The following is a 12,716-nucleotide window of genomic DNA, read 5'->3' as shown; positions in this document are numbered from 1 at the left end:
GAATACAAAGTTTTGAGAAGACCTCTTTTTAAAAACATTCTATTAATGATTGCTAAGTCCCATTTTAGGTCTTTCTGCATGTTGGCCCAGAAATTTTCCTTTGTCATATTCTCCTACAGGTACAACTTCTTAAACATAGCTAATTGGAGAAGATCCATAGTCCCAAACTGTAATCCATTGTCTCAAATGGAGCTAAGTTTTATTGAGCATGCAAATTTAGAAGACAAACACTTTAAATTCCATGCAAATTTAGAAGACAAACACTTAATGATGATCAATTCATAAAAGTTATGTGCTACTACTGCTTGAGGGAGCCAAAATAGAATGCTGTGGAAAATATATCCACATTCAAGAAACATTGAAACATGAGCTTAAAGACTTTTTATTTCTCACTTAATTTTTAACAACTTTGGTTTTAACAAGGACTTAGTTCATTGGAATAAAAATTGGAAAAAAACAAGGATTAGGATTGGCTTCAGAGGTATTCAATCTTGGCTTTACTAGGTGTCATTTTTGCCTAAATAAATTAAATTACTTTAAATTTATTTAATTGTTCCAAATCATATTAATCTGAATTTCCTGAAAAAGAAATATATATTAATATTGAAATCTAGTATAAAAGACTTTTCAAACTATCAAAACGTAGTGCCTGGTATTGAGGTTATAAATTACTAGCTTTCTATTACCAAAGCTGAAAGGTGTTTACCCTCAGAGAGATTATGAAAACCACTGTTGTTAGGTCACAGAAATTTACATAACAGGACTCCAGTCATATCATAATACTCTTCTACTTAAAAGTATCCCATTGTTCCGTTTCATCCAGAACATATTAGTTTTCTATTATTGCCATAACAGATTACCCCAAATTTAACAGCTTTAAAAAAAAATTTATTACTGTACAGCTCCCATAGGTCAGAAGTCAGGTGAACTTGGATCAGTCTCTGCTTAGTCTCACAAGCCCAAATCAAGGTATCAGCAGGGGTATGTTCCTTTCAGGAGGCTCAGGGAGGAATCAGTTTCCTTGCTCATTCATGATGTTGGCAGAATTCAATGTGTTGCAATTGCAGGACTGAAGTCTCCATTCCTTTACTGGCGTCCAGTTGGGGGCCATTCTGATTCTAGAAGCTTGCTCTGTGATAGGGAGAAGGGAAATGGGGGGCAGTTTTCCTCCACGTTTAAGGGCTAATGTGATTAAATTGGACCCACCTAAATAACTATAATATCCCCATCTCAAGGTCCATACCCATAATTACACCTACATAGTACCCTTTGCCATGTAATGTATGTAACATATTATTTACTAGGATAATTTCCTGCTGTTTCTTTCTGCTAGAATGTTAGCCCCACAAGAGTGAGAAACTGTCTTTATTCCTCTGATATATCCCAAGGCCCTAGCACGTAATAAGAACTCAATAAATATTTGGACTAGTTGTTGAACAAAGCTCAACAAATATTGACTGATAAAATTACAGGTATATACTATCTGTGTTCTTCTTGAGGGTCATACAGACTGCAGTAGAGCTGCTCGAAACAATCAATTATATCACCTTGATTCTTAACCATTTCTACTTTAAATCAATGACAAATCAATGTTTCCATATTTCAATCCATCAAGGCCGACATTCCTTTTATTCTGGCTCAAAAGAAAACCTGGAAAAAGAAAAATAGCTTATTTATACCTGTTCATTATCCCCCAGAAACATTTTTGATCCTTAAAGATAAAAGTAAATATGTACAATATGACTACACCAAGCCTCCAGAAAGGCAGAAAAGAACAAAGATGTAAAAAAGTTGTATTTCCAAAAGCTTAAATACAGCAATTGATATTTATCTCAGATTTCCAACTTCTGTTTTTAAAGTTTACTCTAAAACCTTTTCATTTTGGACACTTCTGACAAATCACCACAAGATGGAAGTACACCTGTAGTTTGAGATAGGTTCTGAAGTATTGAGAACATGAATGCTTTTTCAGTTACAGAAAATCTAACTATTTAAATTCCACTTGAAATTATGCTTCAAAAACTGCTGCAAGACTTAACCACTATTTACAAGAAACAACCAGAAAGAGATGGCTGGTTTAAATTTATAAAATATCTTCCACTGATTAACCAAGAAGTAATCTGATAATTTATGATGTGACCTAAAGTCTCCAAAGAAACCTGTTTCATCTCTTAGAAAAAGTCTGGAGTCCCTTCCCAACGTCCCTGCACCTACCTACCCCAGCACACATTGCCCTGAGGTTTCTTCCGGTTTGCAGAAACTTAGAGCTAAAGGATGTATATGTATTCTCTGGGTCAGAGAGGTCTTTTTGTTCCAAGAATGGTCTCAGCCTAGACAGTAAGTGCTACCACAAAAAATATATACAAAGAATTCAGCAGACTTTAATGATATTTAAGTATTCACAATTAACAAATGTGTATTGTGATTTATACTGTGACAATCCTTTGCATATTGTAAAGTTTTAGGTAGTTTTTTACATGGCCAAAAAGAATTCACATATTTGACTTTATGTTGTTTTTAAAATATTTTCTTTTCAAGTGTTCTTTAAGCATTAGTTAATTCTAGAGCTATGATTGGAACCCAGGAGGTTCGCGTAAAATACTTCTCCAGTTCATCTTAAATTTAAAGTGTTTAAAAATCAAATAACCTAAATATCAAAGAAAATATGCTATAGTTCCACAACACTGCATTTTAGAGTAGAGGATCTGAGTTTCTGTCCTACTGCTGTCAGTACATATCTATGTGATCCTAGACAAGACATTTAGCTGTTTTGTGTTTTTACCCTCTGGCTCCAGTTGCTGTGTAACCTACTACCCTAAAACTTAGTAGCTTAAAACAACCACCATTTTATATCTCACAATCTTGTGAATGAGTAATTTAGGGAAGACTTGGCTGGGTAACTCCCTTGCTTCACTTGATATGGAATGGGCTCTTCGTAATATTCAGCTGGCAGCTAGGCTATGCTGAATAGTCTGACAGCCTCACTCATTTGACTGAAGACTGGGTTTAGCTGAACCCCTCTCCTGTTTCACATAGTCTCAGGCCCTTTCCATGTCATCTCTCCCACAGGATTACCCTAAGGTTTTCTCACTTGACAGATCAGGGCTTCAAGAGACCAAGGTAGAAGTTGCCAGTCCTCTTACAGGTTTAGGTCTGGCATAGTATTATTTCCACTGTACCCTACTGGTCAAAAAAAAAAAAAAAAAAAAAAAAATCACAGAAGTAAAAACAGACCCCACCACTCAAGGGAAGGAATGCCTATAATTCTGCAGCCATCTTTAGTCCATCAAATACTCATTTCTTTTTTAAATGAGGCTAAAAGTGAGCATATCAGCTAACCTTAACTAATAATGGTAGGTAATGTTCAATGGGTACATAGTGCATGCCAGGCATGGTTCTAAATGATTTATATGTATTAATTCATTTAACCCTAGCAATCCTATGAAGATACTATCATTATCGCATTTTATAGATGATGAAACTGAGGCACAAGAAGGCTAAAATCAGTAGCCCAAATTAGTATCTAGCAGACACAGAGGAAATTAAAGTCTTACTCCAAAATCCATGCTCTTAACCACTTTTAAGAAGCCAATTTTAAGATTCCAGTAAATTTAACCACTTTTCTTTTTATTACACAATGTAAACATTTTTTGTGGCCCTTTATCAAATCTCTCCCTAACCCACCCTCCCTCTCCACCACTTTTTTTTTTTTTTTTTTTTTTAAAGATGACCGGTAAAGGGATCTTAACCCTTGACTTGGTGTTGTCAGCACCACACTCTCCCAACTGAGCTAACCAGCCATCCCTATATAGGGATCCGAATCCTTGGCCTTGGTGTTATCAGCACCACACTCTCCCAAGTGAGCCATAGGCCGGCCCTCCACCACTACTTTTTAATTAACCAGTTATTAATACAGCAATGTAATACACTATCAGAATATTTACTGAAACTAACGTTAAGGACAATAAGTTGAGAAGGTATTCTAAGTCAGATATCCACTTTGGAAAAGTATTTAAAACTATGTCAAAGGTATTAATTTCACTTTAAATCATTACCTTCAATGACCTAGCTAAAAAATTGAAATAATTTTGATTCAACTTATTTACTTACTTGCAGGTAATTTCCAATATCCACACCTTTGCTTCATTAACATTCAAGAGTCTTACAAACTCTCTAAGAAATTTAACTTCAATACAAACTCATTAATAGTTTTAACTTCAATCAGCTTTCTACATAGGTGGAAATCCTGACCCTTTCAAAGCCTGTCTGGACTTGCAATGTCTAGGCAACATATACCTAAGTCCACTCTACTTCACTAGGTTGTAGGGATGGGAAAGTTACTGCAGGGAAAGTACTTGAGAGTTAAAAGAACATTCAGATTTAAGGCTAACTTTGTAATTCGTAGGTGTGACTTCATACCCTAAATCACAGAGCTACTGCCAATCAAATCAAAGGAAATGAGAGAAACAGACTCACGATTCCCCACACTATCAGAACATAAAAGTATCCAGCAGTATTATGAACAGGAGAGAGAAAGATGTATACAGAGAGCCTGTAAGTTTCACTGGAGGTCTGTGATACAGATGAGCTAGAAAACACAAAGCGGAAATAAAACCCCATAAAAACATGATGTCATCTAGCTCAAGACTTGTTTATGACTATAACTTTCCATTTAGTTGCAAATTAGGATATGAATACAGATGTATTTCAAAAGTTAAGTTTTTTAAAAAATCACAATGTAACAGAAGTTTTTTAGTTCTTTTCTTTTGCTATTATTCTTCGGGAATGGAGACCAAGAAGTGTTGGGAGACAAAAGGAAGAACACGGTGAACTCTGGAGAAACAGAGGTTTAAAAAAAAAAGTGGGGGGAGGGAAGGAAGATACTAGAAAATGAATCATCTTGAGTCTCAAGAAAAAGATCAAACCCCCATGTCTTATTTTTGCTCAATTTCTAGCACCTAGCATAGTGACTACAATATAATATGTACTCAATAAATATTTCACAAATGATCAAGAATTTTAAGAGTCAAGATCAGGTAACAAAAGGAACGATGGAAGGGAAAGGGCTTTTTAAACCAACAAAACTTTATAAAGATGTGATTATTACATTTTGGAGGAAAGGCAAAAGAATTCCAGAAAGAAATGAGGGGATTTAACTGCAAACTTTCAAGCTACAAATAATTATATTTTTAGATAACAATGGGTTCTTTGTGGAAGAACTTCAGATTCTAAATACACTCCTGTATTTCTTCACTCTAATCACTAAAAAATATAGTTGGGACAAAAACAATAGTTTTCCATCTGCAAAAACATCCAACAACTCTGCACACATGCACACACACACACTCACTTCTGAGTGTACAGGAGGCCCTAAGACTGAATTTTCACTACCTACTCTCCCTTCAAGAATCCATTATGGCTTCAAATGCTATCTATTTCAATGTTCCTATATGCATACATAATATTCAAATTTCAATGACAGTCTCCTGAAAAATAACTTATACTAAAGGAAGATTAGGTCAAGTAGATAACTTGGCCTATTATCAAAGGTAATTCTAAGTACAATGTAATGTTGGCGTTTAAATTTGCATTGAAATTCCATCCCTCATGAATTCGGGTCTGAATCCTAAGACCTTGTGAGTAGGGATGGAAGTGGAGGTGGGCAGGTCTTTAAAAACTGCAAAAGACTCTGATTCAAGGGAACAGTCTGAAAATACGCTTGTGCTTGTCTCCTTCCTTATAGCCAACATAATGGTGGGAAATACCAAAATAAACTAACACAATATCAAAGATAAAAGTAGCAACAGCACCAAGTAATTTTACAAGACAAAATAATTTTATAAAATTCTACAAGACAAAGCATGTGGAAATGCATAGACAGATATAACAACACAGTATACAAATGAATGGACCACAATGAAAATGGAAGCCACTCTTCAAAGCAGAACCTTAGTCGGCCGGCCTGTGGCTCACTCGGGAGAGTGTGGCGCTGAGAACACCAAGGCCCCGGGTTCGGATCCTATATAGGGATGGCCGGTTAGCTCACTGGTTGAGCATGATGCTGACAACACCAAGCCAAGGGTTAAGATCCCCTTACTGGTCATCTTTAAAAAAAAAGGAAATCTTGGTATCCATGCTATTTATTTCCTCTTAGCTCCAAATGCACCCTTCTTTATCCAGCTTTGCAATACTGGAACTGAGTTCTGCAAATGACATTTCTCCTTTTCAGCTAATTTGACATTAAGACTCTGCCAATAGAGAGTGCAGAAGAAGAACCGCAAGGGTGGTAGAAGAAGAGACCAAAGGTCTCTCTTTCTTCTTCCAAAGATCTGTTTTCAATGTGGCTGAGAGTGAAATCAAAATTGAGCAGGATAATGTCAAGAGGGATAAAGGAAAAAGAAGATCCCTTTAAAAGTGGGGGAGTAAAACAGTCAGGAAATAGCAAAAAGATGCCACATTGTTGTTTATAAGAAAACGACAGAAAAGGAACCACTGTGAAGTTAGACTTTCCCGAACCTTAACTTTTCTAAAAGTTCATAACAACTAATTTCACATAAAAAATGAGCAAGAGCAAAGTATCAAGGTCAAATCCTGTACAAAGTTATTATAAAAAAGAAAAATGACATCCATACAGACAACAAAAGCATGTGAGAAAGACAAGCCCCTGAAAATATCAAAACTATAACCTTGTATCTCAAGCAGAAATAAAAGACATCAAGAAAATGATACAAACATAAAATAACATAAATCAAAATTAGAACTAAGAAATGAGGTACAAAATTTAGAAAAGAATCACAAATTAATGAAAAATTTTTAAATGAAGATCAGAAGGAACACAAGACTGAATAAATACAATGAAGCCATAAAAGAGAAAAAAAAAATTAAAAACTCAATAAAAGTTATTAAAAGTATCCAATTCAGTTTCTCCCACATACTGCTTTTTTCTTTGCTACTCAAGTGGACAAGATTACTACCTCCTCCAAGAATGTCCAACACAGTGTTTTTTTGTTTTTTAATTTACAAATAATAAAATGCATTTCTACCACTACCCTTTCTCTGTGCTTCCAAACACTCCTGTGCTATACAAGTTTAAATACTATTATTTCTTTATAAAACTTTTTGAAAAAGAAAAAAGTCAAATCGGGATAAAGCACTTGTCTAGATTCTCCTGTTTATTCACATGCTTTTTCAAGAGAACAAATGTTTATTTTTAAAAAACTTTTCCTGAAGTCACCCCACTACTCTTTATTTATTCAAGTTTAGTAGAAATTAAGTAGATCCTTATTAATAACAAAAGCTATAAGAAATTACAAAACATGAAGATGTTTGCATGTATAAATGTTGTAGAAGAGATATTAAAATGAACATATTATTCACCTTTCTCTAAAATATATGAAAAAATGACAAAATATTGAAGATAAACAAAGATCCAACATATGAGTGGCACGGGTTGCTGAAAAGCAATACCATAACTATGAAACAGAATAAGCAGTATAAACAGCAATTCAAGGGGGGAGGGAGAAGGGAGGGAGGTTTTGGTGATGGGGAGCAATAATCAGCTACAATGTATATCGACAAAATAAAATTTATAAAAAAAAAAAAAACAGCAATTCAAGAAAATTTTCCTAATATTAAAAAAAATTTTGAAACTTCATATGAAAGCTTCTGGATCAGTAGTCTTAAACACAATTTTAAAAGTTCTGGGTCAAAATTCTCAGCTACTGGACTGTGCATCTGAGAATATTAACTGAGAATAACCAACACCACAATACATTCTAGTAAAATTACTAAATTTTAAATTTAAAAAATATTTTATGCATCTAGGAAAAACACATGATTTCTAAGGGAAATTAAATGATCACTTTTTAACAGTAACACTATACGCCAGAAGAAAACGGTGTTACCTATTCAAGATACTCAAGGAAAGAAAATATAAACCAAGGATTTTACATCCAGAACACTGGTTTTCAAGTATAAATGGTAAAAACTTATCCACATTTAATAATTCAGAAATAATTCAGTGTTCGTGTTTTCATGAACACTTCATAAAGAATGTAGTAGAGAATGAGTTTCAACAACCAAAATTAATAGGAAGATATCTACATAAGCTTGAGCACTAAATATAGTTACCTGCACAACTAACAAAGTTTAAAAAGATAGTATTGTAATGGCTAAATGCTCAATGTAGATATAGCACAACAAAAAATGGGAAGGGGGAATGGGAAAAACAGATGCAATGGAAGTAGTATTAGCATTTTTATTGAGATTGATATGTATGTAATGTGGGATAAAGTAACTGATTAATAATAGGACATTCCAATATTGTCATTACCTGTCTTTAAAAAATCAGAATTCTAGTATATTCAAGCATAATATGGAAGAAATTAAGTTTGTAATAAACGACTGGAGTTCTGAATTTGAATACTATCAATATGAGCTCATAAAATAGTTTATTATATATAACCAACTTAGTAGCAACAAGCAATTCCAAGCACCCATATTGTGGAATTGAAGTCATTTTCCCTAAAAGGAGAGCTAGAGCTTAGTAAAGAAATGACTGATTCTAGGAATGGTGCAGAAAATGTAACAAGATGACTATATAGTATCCTGTGACGCATAATGAAGAAACTATCAAAAACTAATAGGGTCACGTTAAAAGGGCTCAGGAGCCAACTTGAACCAACAAAGAGGCTCCCAAAGATGAGATGATTTGAGCTTCAATGTTTATTATAAACTGAAACCATCAAATATGGTTGTCCCTCAGAATTCCTTGGGGATTGGTTCCAGGATCTCCTCTGGATACCAAAACACATAGATACTCAAGTCTCTGATACAAAACAGTGTAGAATTTGCATATAACCTACGCACATCCTCTCGTGTACTTTATGAGACAATGGAACTTCTCTTTGCCTTATCTACTGTGAGAATGAAGACCATTCTCAGCAATAAGATTGTCAACATTCCAGAAAATGTCGACATTACTTGGAAGGGACACACATTTATAGTGAAGGGCCTCAGAGGGACTTCAATCACATCAACATAGAACCTCAGTCTCCTTGGAAAGAAAAAGCAGCAGCTCTGGGTTGACAAATGGTGGAGAAATATAAAGGAACTGGCTACGTTCGCACTATCTATAGCCACGTACAGAACACGATCAAGGGTGTTAAGCTGGGTTTCCATTACAAGATGCGGTCTGCGTATGCTCACTTCCCCATCAACGTCGTTATTCAGGAGAATGGGTCTCCTGTTGAAATCTGAAATTTGAGTGAAAAACACATCTGCAGGATTCGAATGAGGCCAGGTATTGCTTGTTCACTCTCAAGCCAAGAAAGATGACTTAATCCTCGAAGGAAACAACACTGAACTTGTTTCAAATTCAGCTGCTTTGATCCTGCAAGCCACAACAGTTAAAAACAAGGATATCAGAAAATTTTGGGATAGTATCTTTCTCTGAAAAAGGAACAGTTCAGCAGGCTGACGAGTAAGACCTGAGAGTCGTCCAGCTACAGAAAACAAGCTACAGGATGATTCCTAAGACATGCGTGCCAACTTTAATGATGGAATAAAGGACCTGTTCATTTGGGACTTTTTCTTAAAAGAAACACGCTATGTAAACAGTTGCTACACTTACTGTTTAGGGAATAATGACAAGAGAAAAAAGTCTGTACATGGAATCCATGGTTAAGAAACCCACAAATATGGAAAAATGACTGTATACCCAATTGCCACATTTCATAATGAAATAAAATAATTAGTTATCACACATGAGTCAACCTGGTATCTTACTATAAACCAAAAATTAACTGCTGCCCAAAAGAGTGGACCCAAAAGACAGTAATGAGAGAAAATTTACCCAGCAGGCTGAGCTTCAAGAAATAAAAACTTGGTCAACACTTTGGTCTAGTGATGTGACATCAAATTAAATGATCACCACAGACTTTATGTCAACATCTTTCTAATTAATTTGAGGGGAATTCTCTAGTCCATTCCTCAGGAAGCACTCAAAGGAAACATGCTCCCTGAATTCTCACATGTTTATGTCTGAGCACTGATTTTTATACTTAAAAATCAGTTCTGCTAGATATAAAAATCTTTTGCTCACGTTTTCTTCCCATGAATATCTTAACTGTGCTTTTTTTTTCTCCTAGCACAGAGTTGCTGTTTAAGTCTTGCTCTTATCAGTCACATAGGCAAAGTTTTATCTTGCTATTTGGAAATGGTTGTTGCAGGATAATATTCTCAGATAAGCAAAATGTTCTTCCAATATGTAGTTCCAAGTCCTTTTTTTTTCCCAAAGTATTTTTAATTTGATTTTGTTCCATATATATGTTGAATCTTTTTCTTTTCTATCTCTAAAACTGGTCATTTCCCCACTAATTATCTTTTCTTTCTGGCTTCTAAAGCTATCTTCCATTTTCCTTAAAAGCACCATCTGTTGTTTATCTGCTTTTGTTTATTCTAGTTTAGTCAATTTCTGAGTGACTTTCTTCCTTTGTTTCTAATATTTTCCGAAGTTTTTCAAATTGATTTTGGCTATCCTTTCACATCTTACATCATTTTCTAAATATCTCATAACTCAATTTTAGGTAACACGTCATAGCTTTTATCCATTTTATAGGCATGCCTTTCTGGCGTGCTTTTTAATGGCTGTAGAGATGTTATTTTGTTCTTTATCCTCTTTTTTTGTAACAACTTTTCATGACTATAGTTTTGTTGTTTTTGTATAAAATCAGCTTTTCTGAACTTTTACAAGGAAGCTTGATTCAGGGTAACTTTTCTAGTTTCACAGATATCCCATTTCTGTTGTTTTTGTATCATGTTCAAAAATACGGCGGCTTCCTTCCGGAGATCTTCCTGGATCTTATTTAAAATAAATGATGTGATAGACACAAAGAAGGGTAAGTAATGATACTGGGGGGAAAACAAAACCAAATATAGCAAACAAATATATTTAGTAAGAAAGCAAACTTCATACTCTATGGTGGCCTATGCAAATAAAACACACCCTCCAATAAACAAGAAAAAAAATCCTTATACAAAAACGTATACAACTCAAATACAAATGCAAGAGTCTTTTAATGGAATTTAGTAGCCAGTTCTACCTTGATTAATTGAGTTCTGCATGTAATGAAATAGAATATAAAATATAATCTTATTTTAAAGTTGAAAGAGACTTCAGTGTAAAAGTTTTCGGATAAAATATACTCTACAAATATAATGATTAATGGATTTTCATTCATACCAGTACATTTCTTAGTATCACTCCATCTCAGAAAACTAGTCTTTAATGGTAGTTTGCTGTGATTTCAAAAGCATATCAAAACCCTCCAAACCATATATTATTTTAGTTACTTTTTTTTTATAAAAAGGGATTAAAGGTGAGGAAAGACCTAGATACATGTACTAAGATCAAATATAATTTCAATTAAAAGCCTTTTTTGCACAAGAGCCACTTTGATGAGGTTCTCACTGGCCAAGGGCGATAATATGAACAAAAGAATAATGACTGCAATTGACTAAAATAGTGAACTGAAAAAAAAAAAAGTGATACCAAAAAAAAATTTTTTTTAAATTCATAGGATACCACTGGAGGTTACTAAGGCAGCAAAACAATACTCTGAAAACCAATAAAAACGAAACGATTAAGTATTTATCCTGCCCTTTTGCATAAATGTATTCCATAGTAACCAAATAGCCCTAGCAAGCAAAGTTCTTCTATATAAGAGAATTCCAGCTCATAAATGCGACAGGAATGATTTGGAAAATAATCATTTTGCAAGCCTTGACTGAATAACTGATTCAGAGAAGTATCATTAATGCATGCTTTTAAAACATGTAAAAAGACTACAAGGAACTTTCCGATGAAGGTGTCAGGCTTCTGCCTGTGTGCCCAATTGTCAATCTGAGCATCATTAAAAGTGGGACAACCAGAATTAAATGCCTCCTTCATTTAATATAATATAAACTGCACCATACTACTATCAAGTATTCTTGCCCCCCAAAATAGAATCTTGTAAATCCTCACTAGCTCTAATTTCTAGAATATGGAATAAATGATAAACAAATTGAACAAGAAAGCAACTGACTAAATTCACACTGTGGGATACTCTATAGGCAACTCACATTGTTCCTTCAACAAGTCATCTAAATCTAATTTAGATTTCAAGACACTTAAGAGACAAAACAAAATATATTGTGTACACCTAGTGTAGATCATGATTTGAACAACCATAAATATTAAATTTCAGAGACAATTAGGAAATTTTTAAATGGACTGGTTAGTAGATATTAAAAAAACAATTATTAATTCTGTTAGGTGGGATCTTGACATAATTACATAGGAAAATGGGTTCTTTTGATACATCCTCAAGTATTTAGATTAAAACAACACAACATCTGAGATGTGCTTTAAACAAAATAAAAGAAGAAACAAGTATGGCAAACAATGGTGATTAAAGCTGGATTACAGGTATATGAAGGTACATGACATTTTCTCTATTTCAGTAAACACTTAAGACTTTTTGTAATAATAAATCACCATTTCAAAAAATGTTCAATACATATAATAGACAAAGTTTATTATTAAGAAACTTTAGTAGTAGGTTTCTAAAAAAAAAGTTTTGATTTTATAATACTGAAAGATGACAATCCATGACAGGACATATAGTAACTACAATATTAAAATATTAAATACTATCTAAATTAAAAGACCATAA

Source organism: Cynocephalus volans, chromosome 1 (genome assembly GCF_027409185.1).
Source record: "Cynocephalus volans isolate mCynVol1 chromosome 1, mCynVol1.pri, whole genome shotgun sequence".
Lineage (NCBI taxonomy): Eukaryota > Metazoa > Chordata > Mammalia > Dermoptera > Cynocephalidae > Cynocephalus > Cynocephalus volans.
This window is presented reverse-complemented; position numbering follows the sequence as displayed.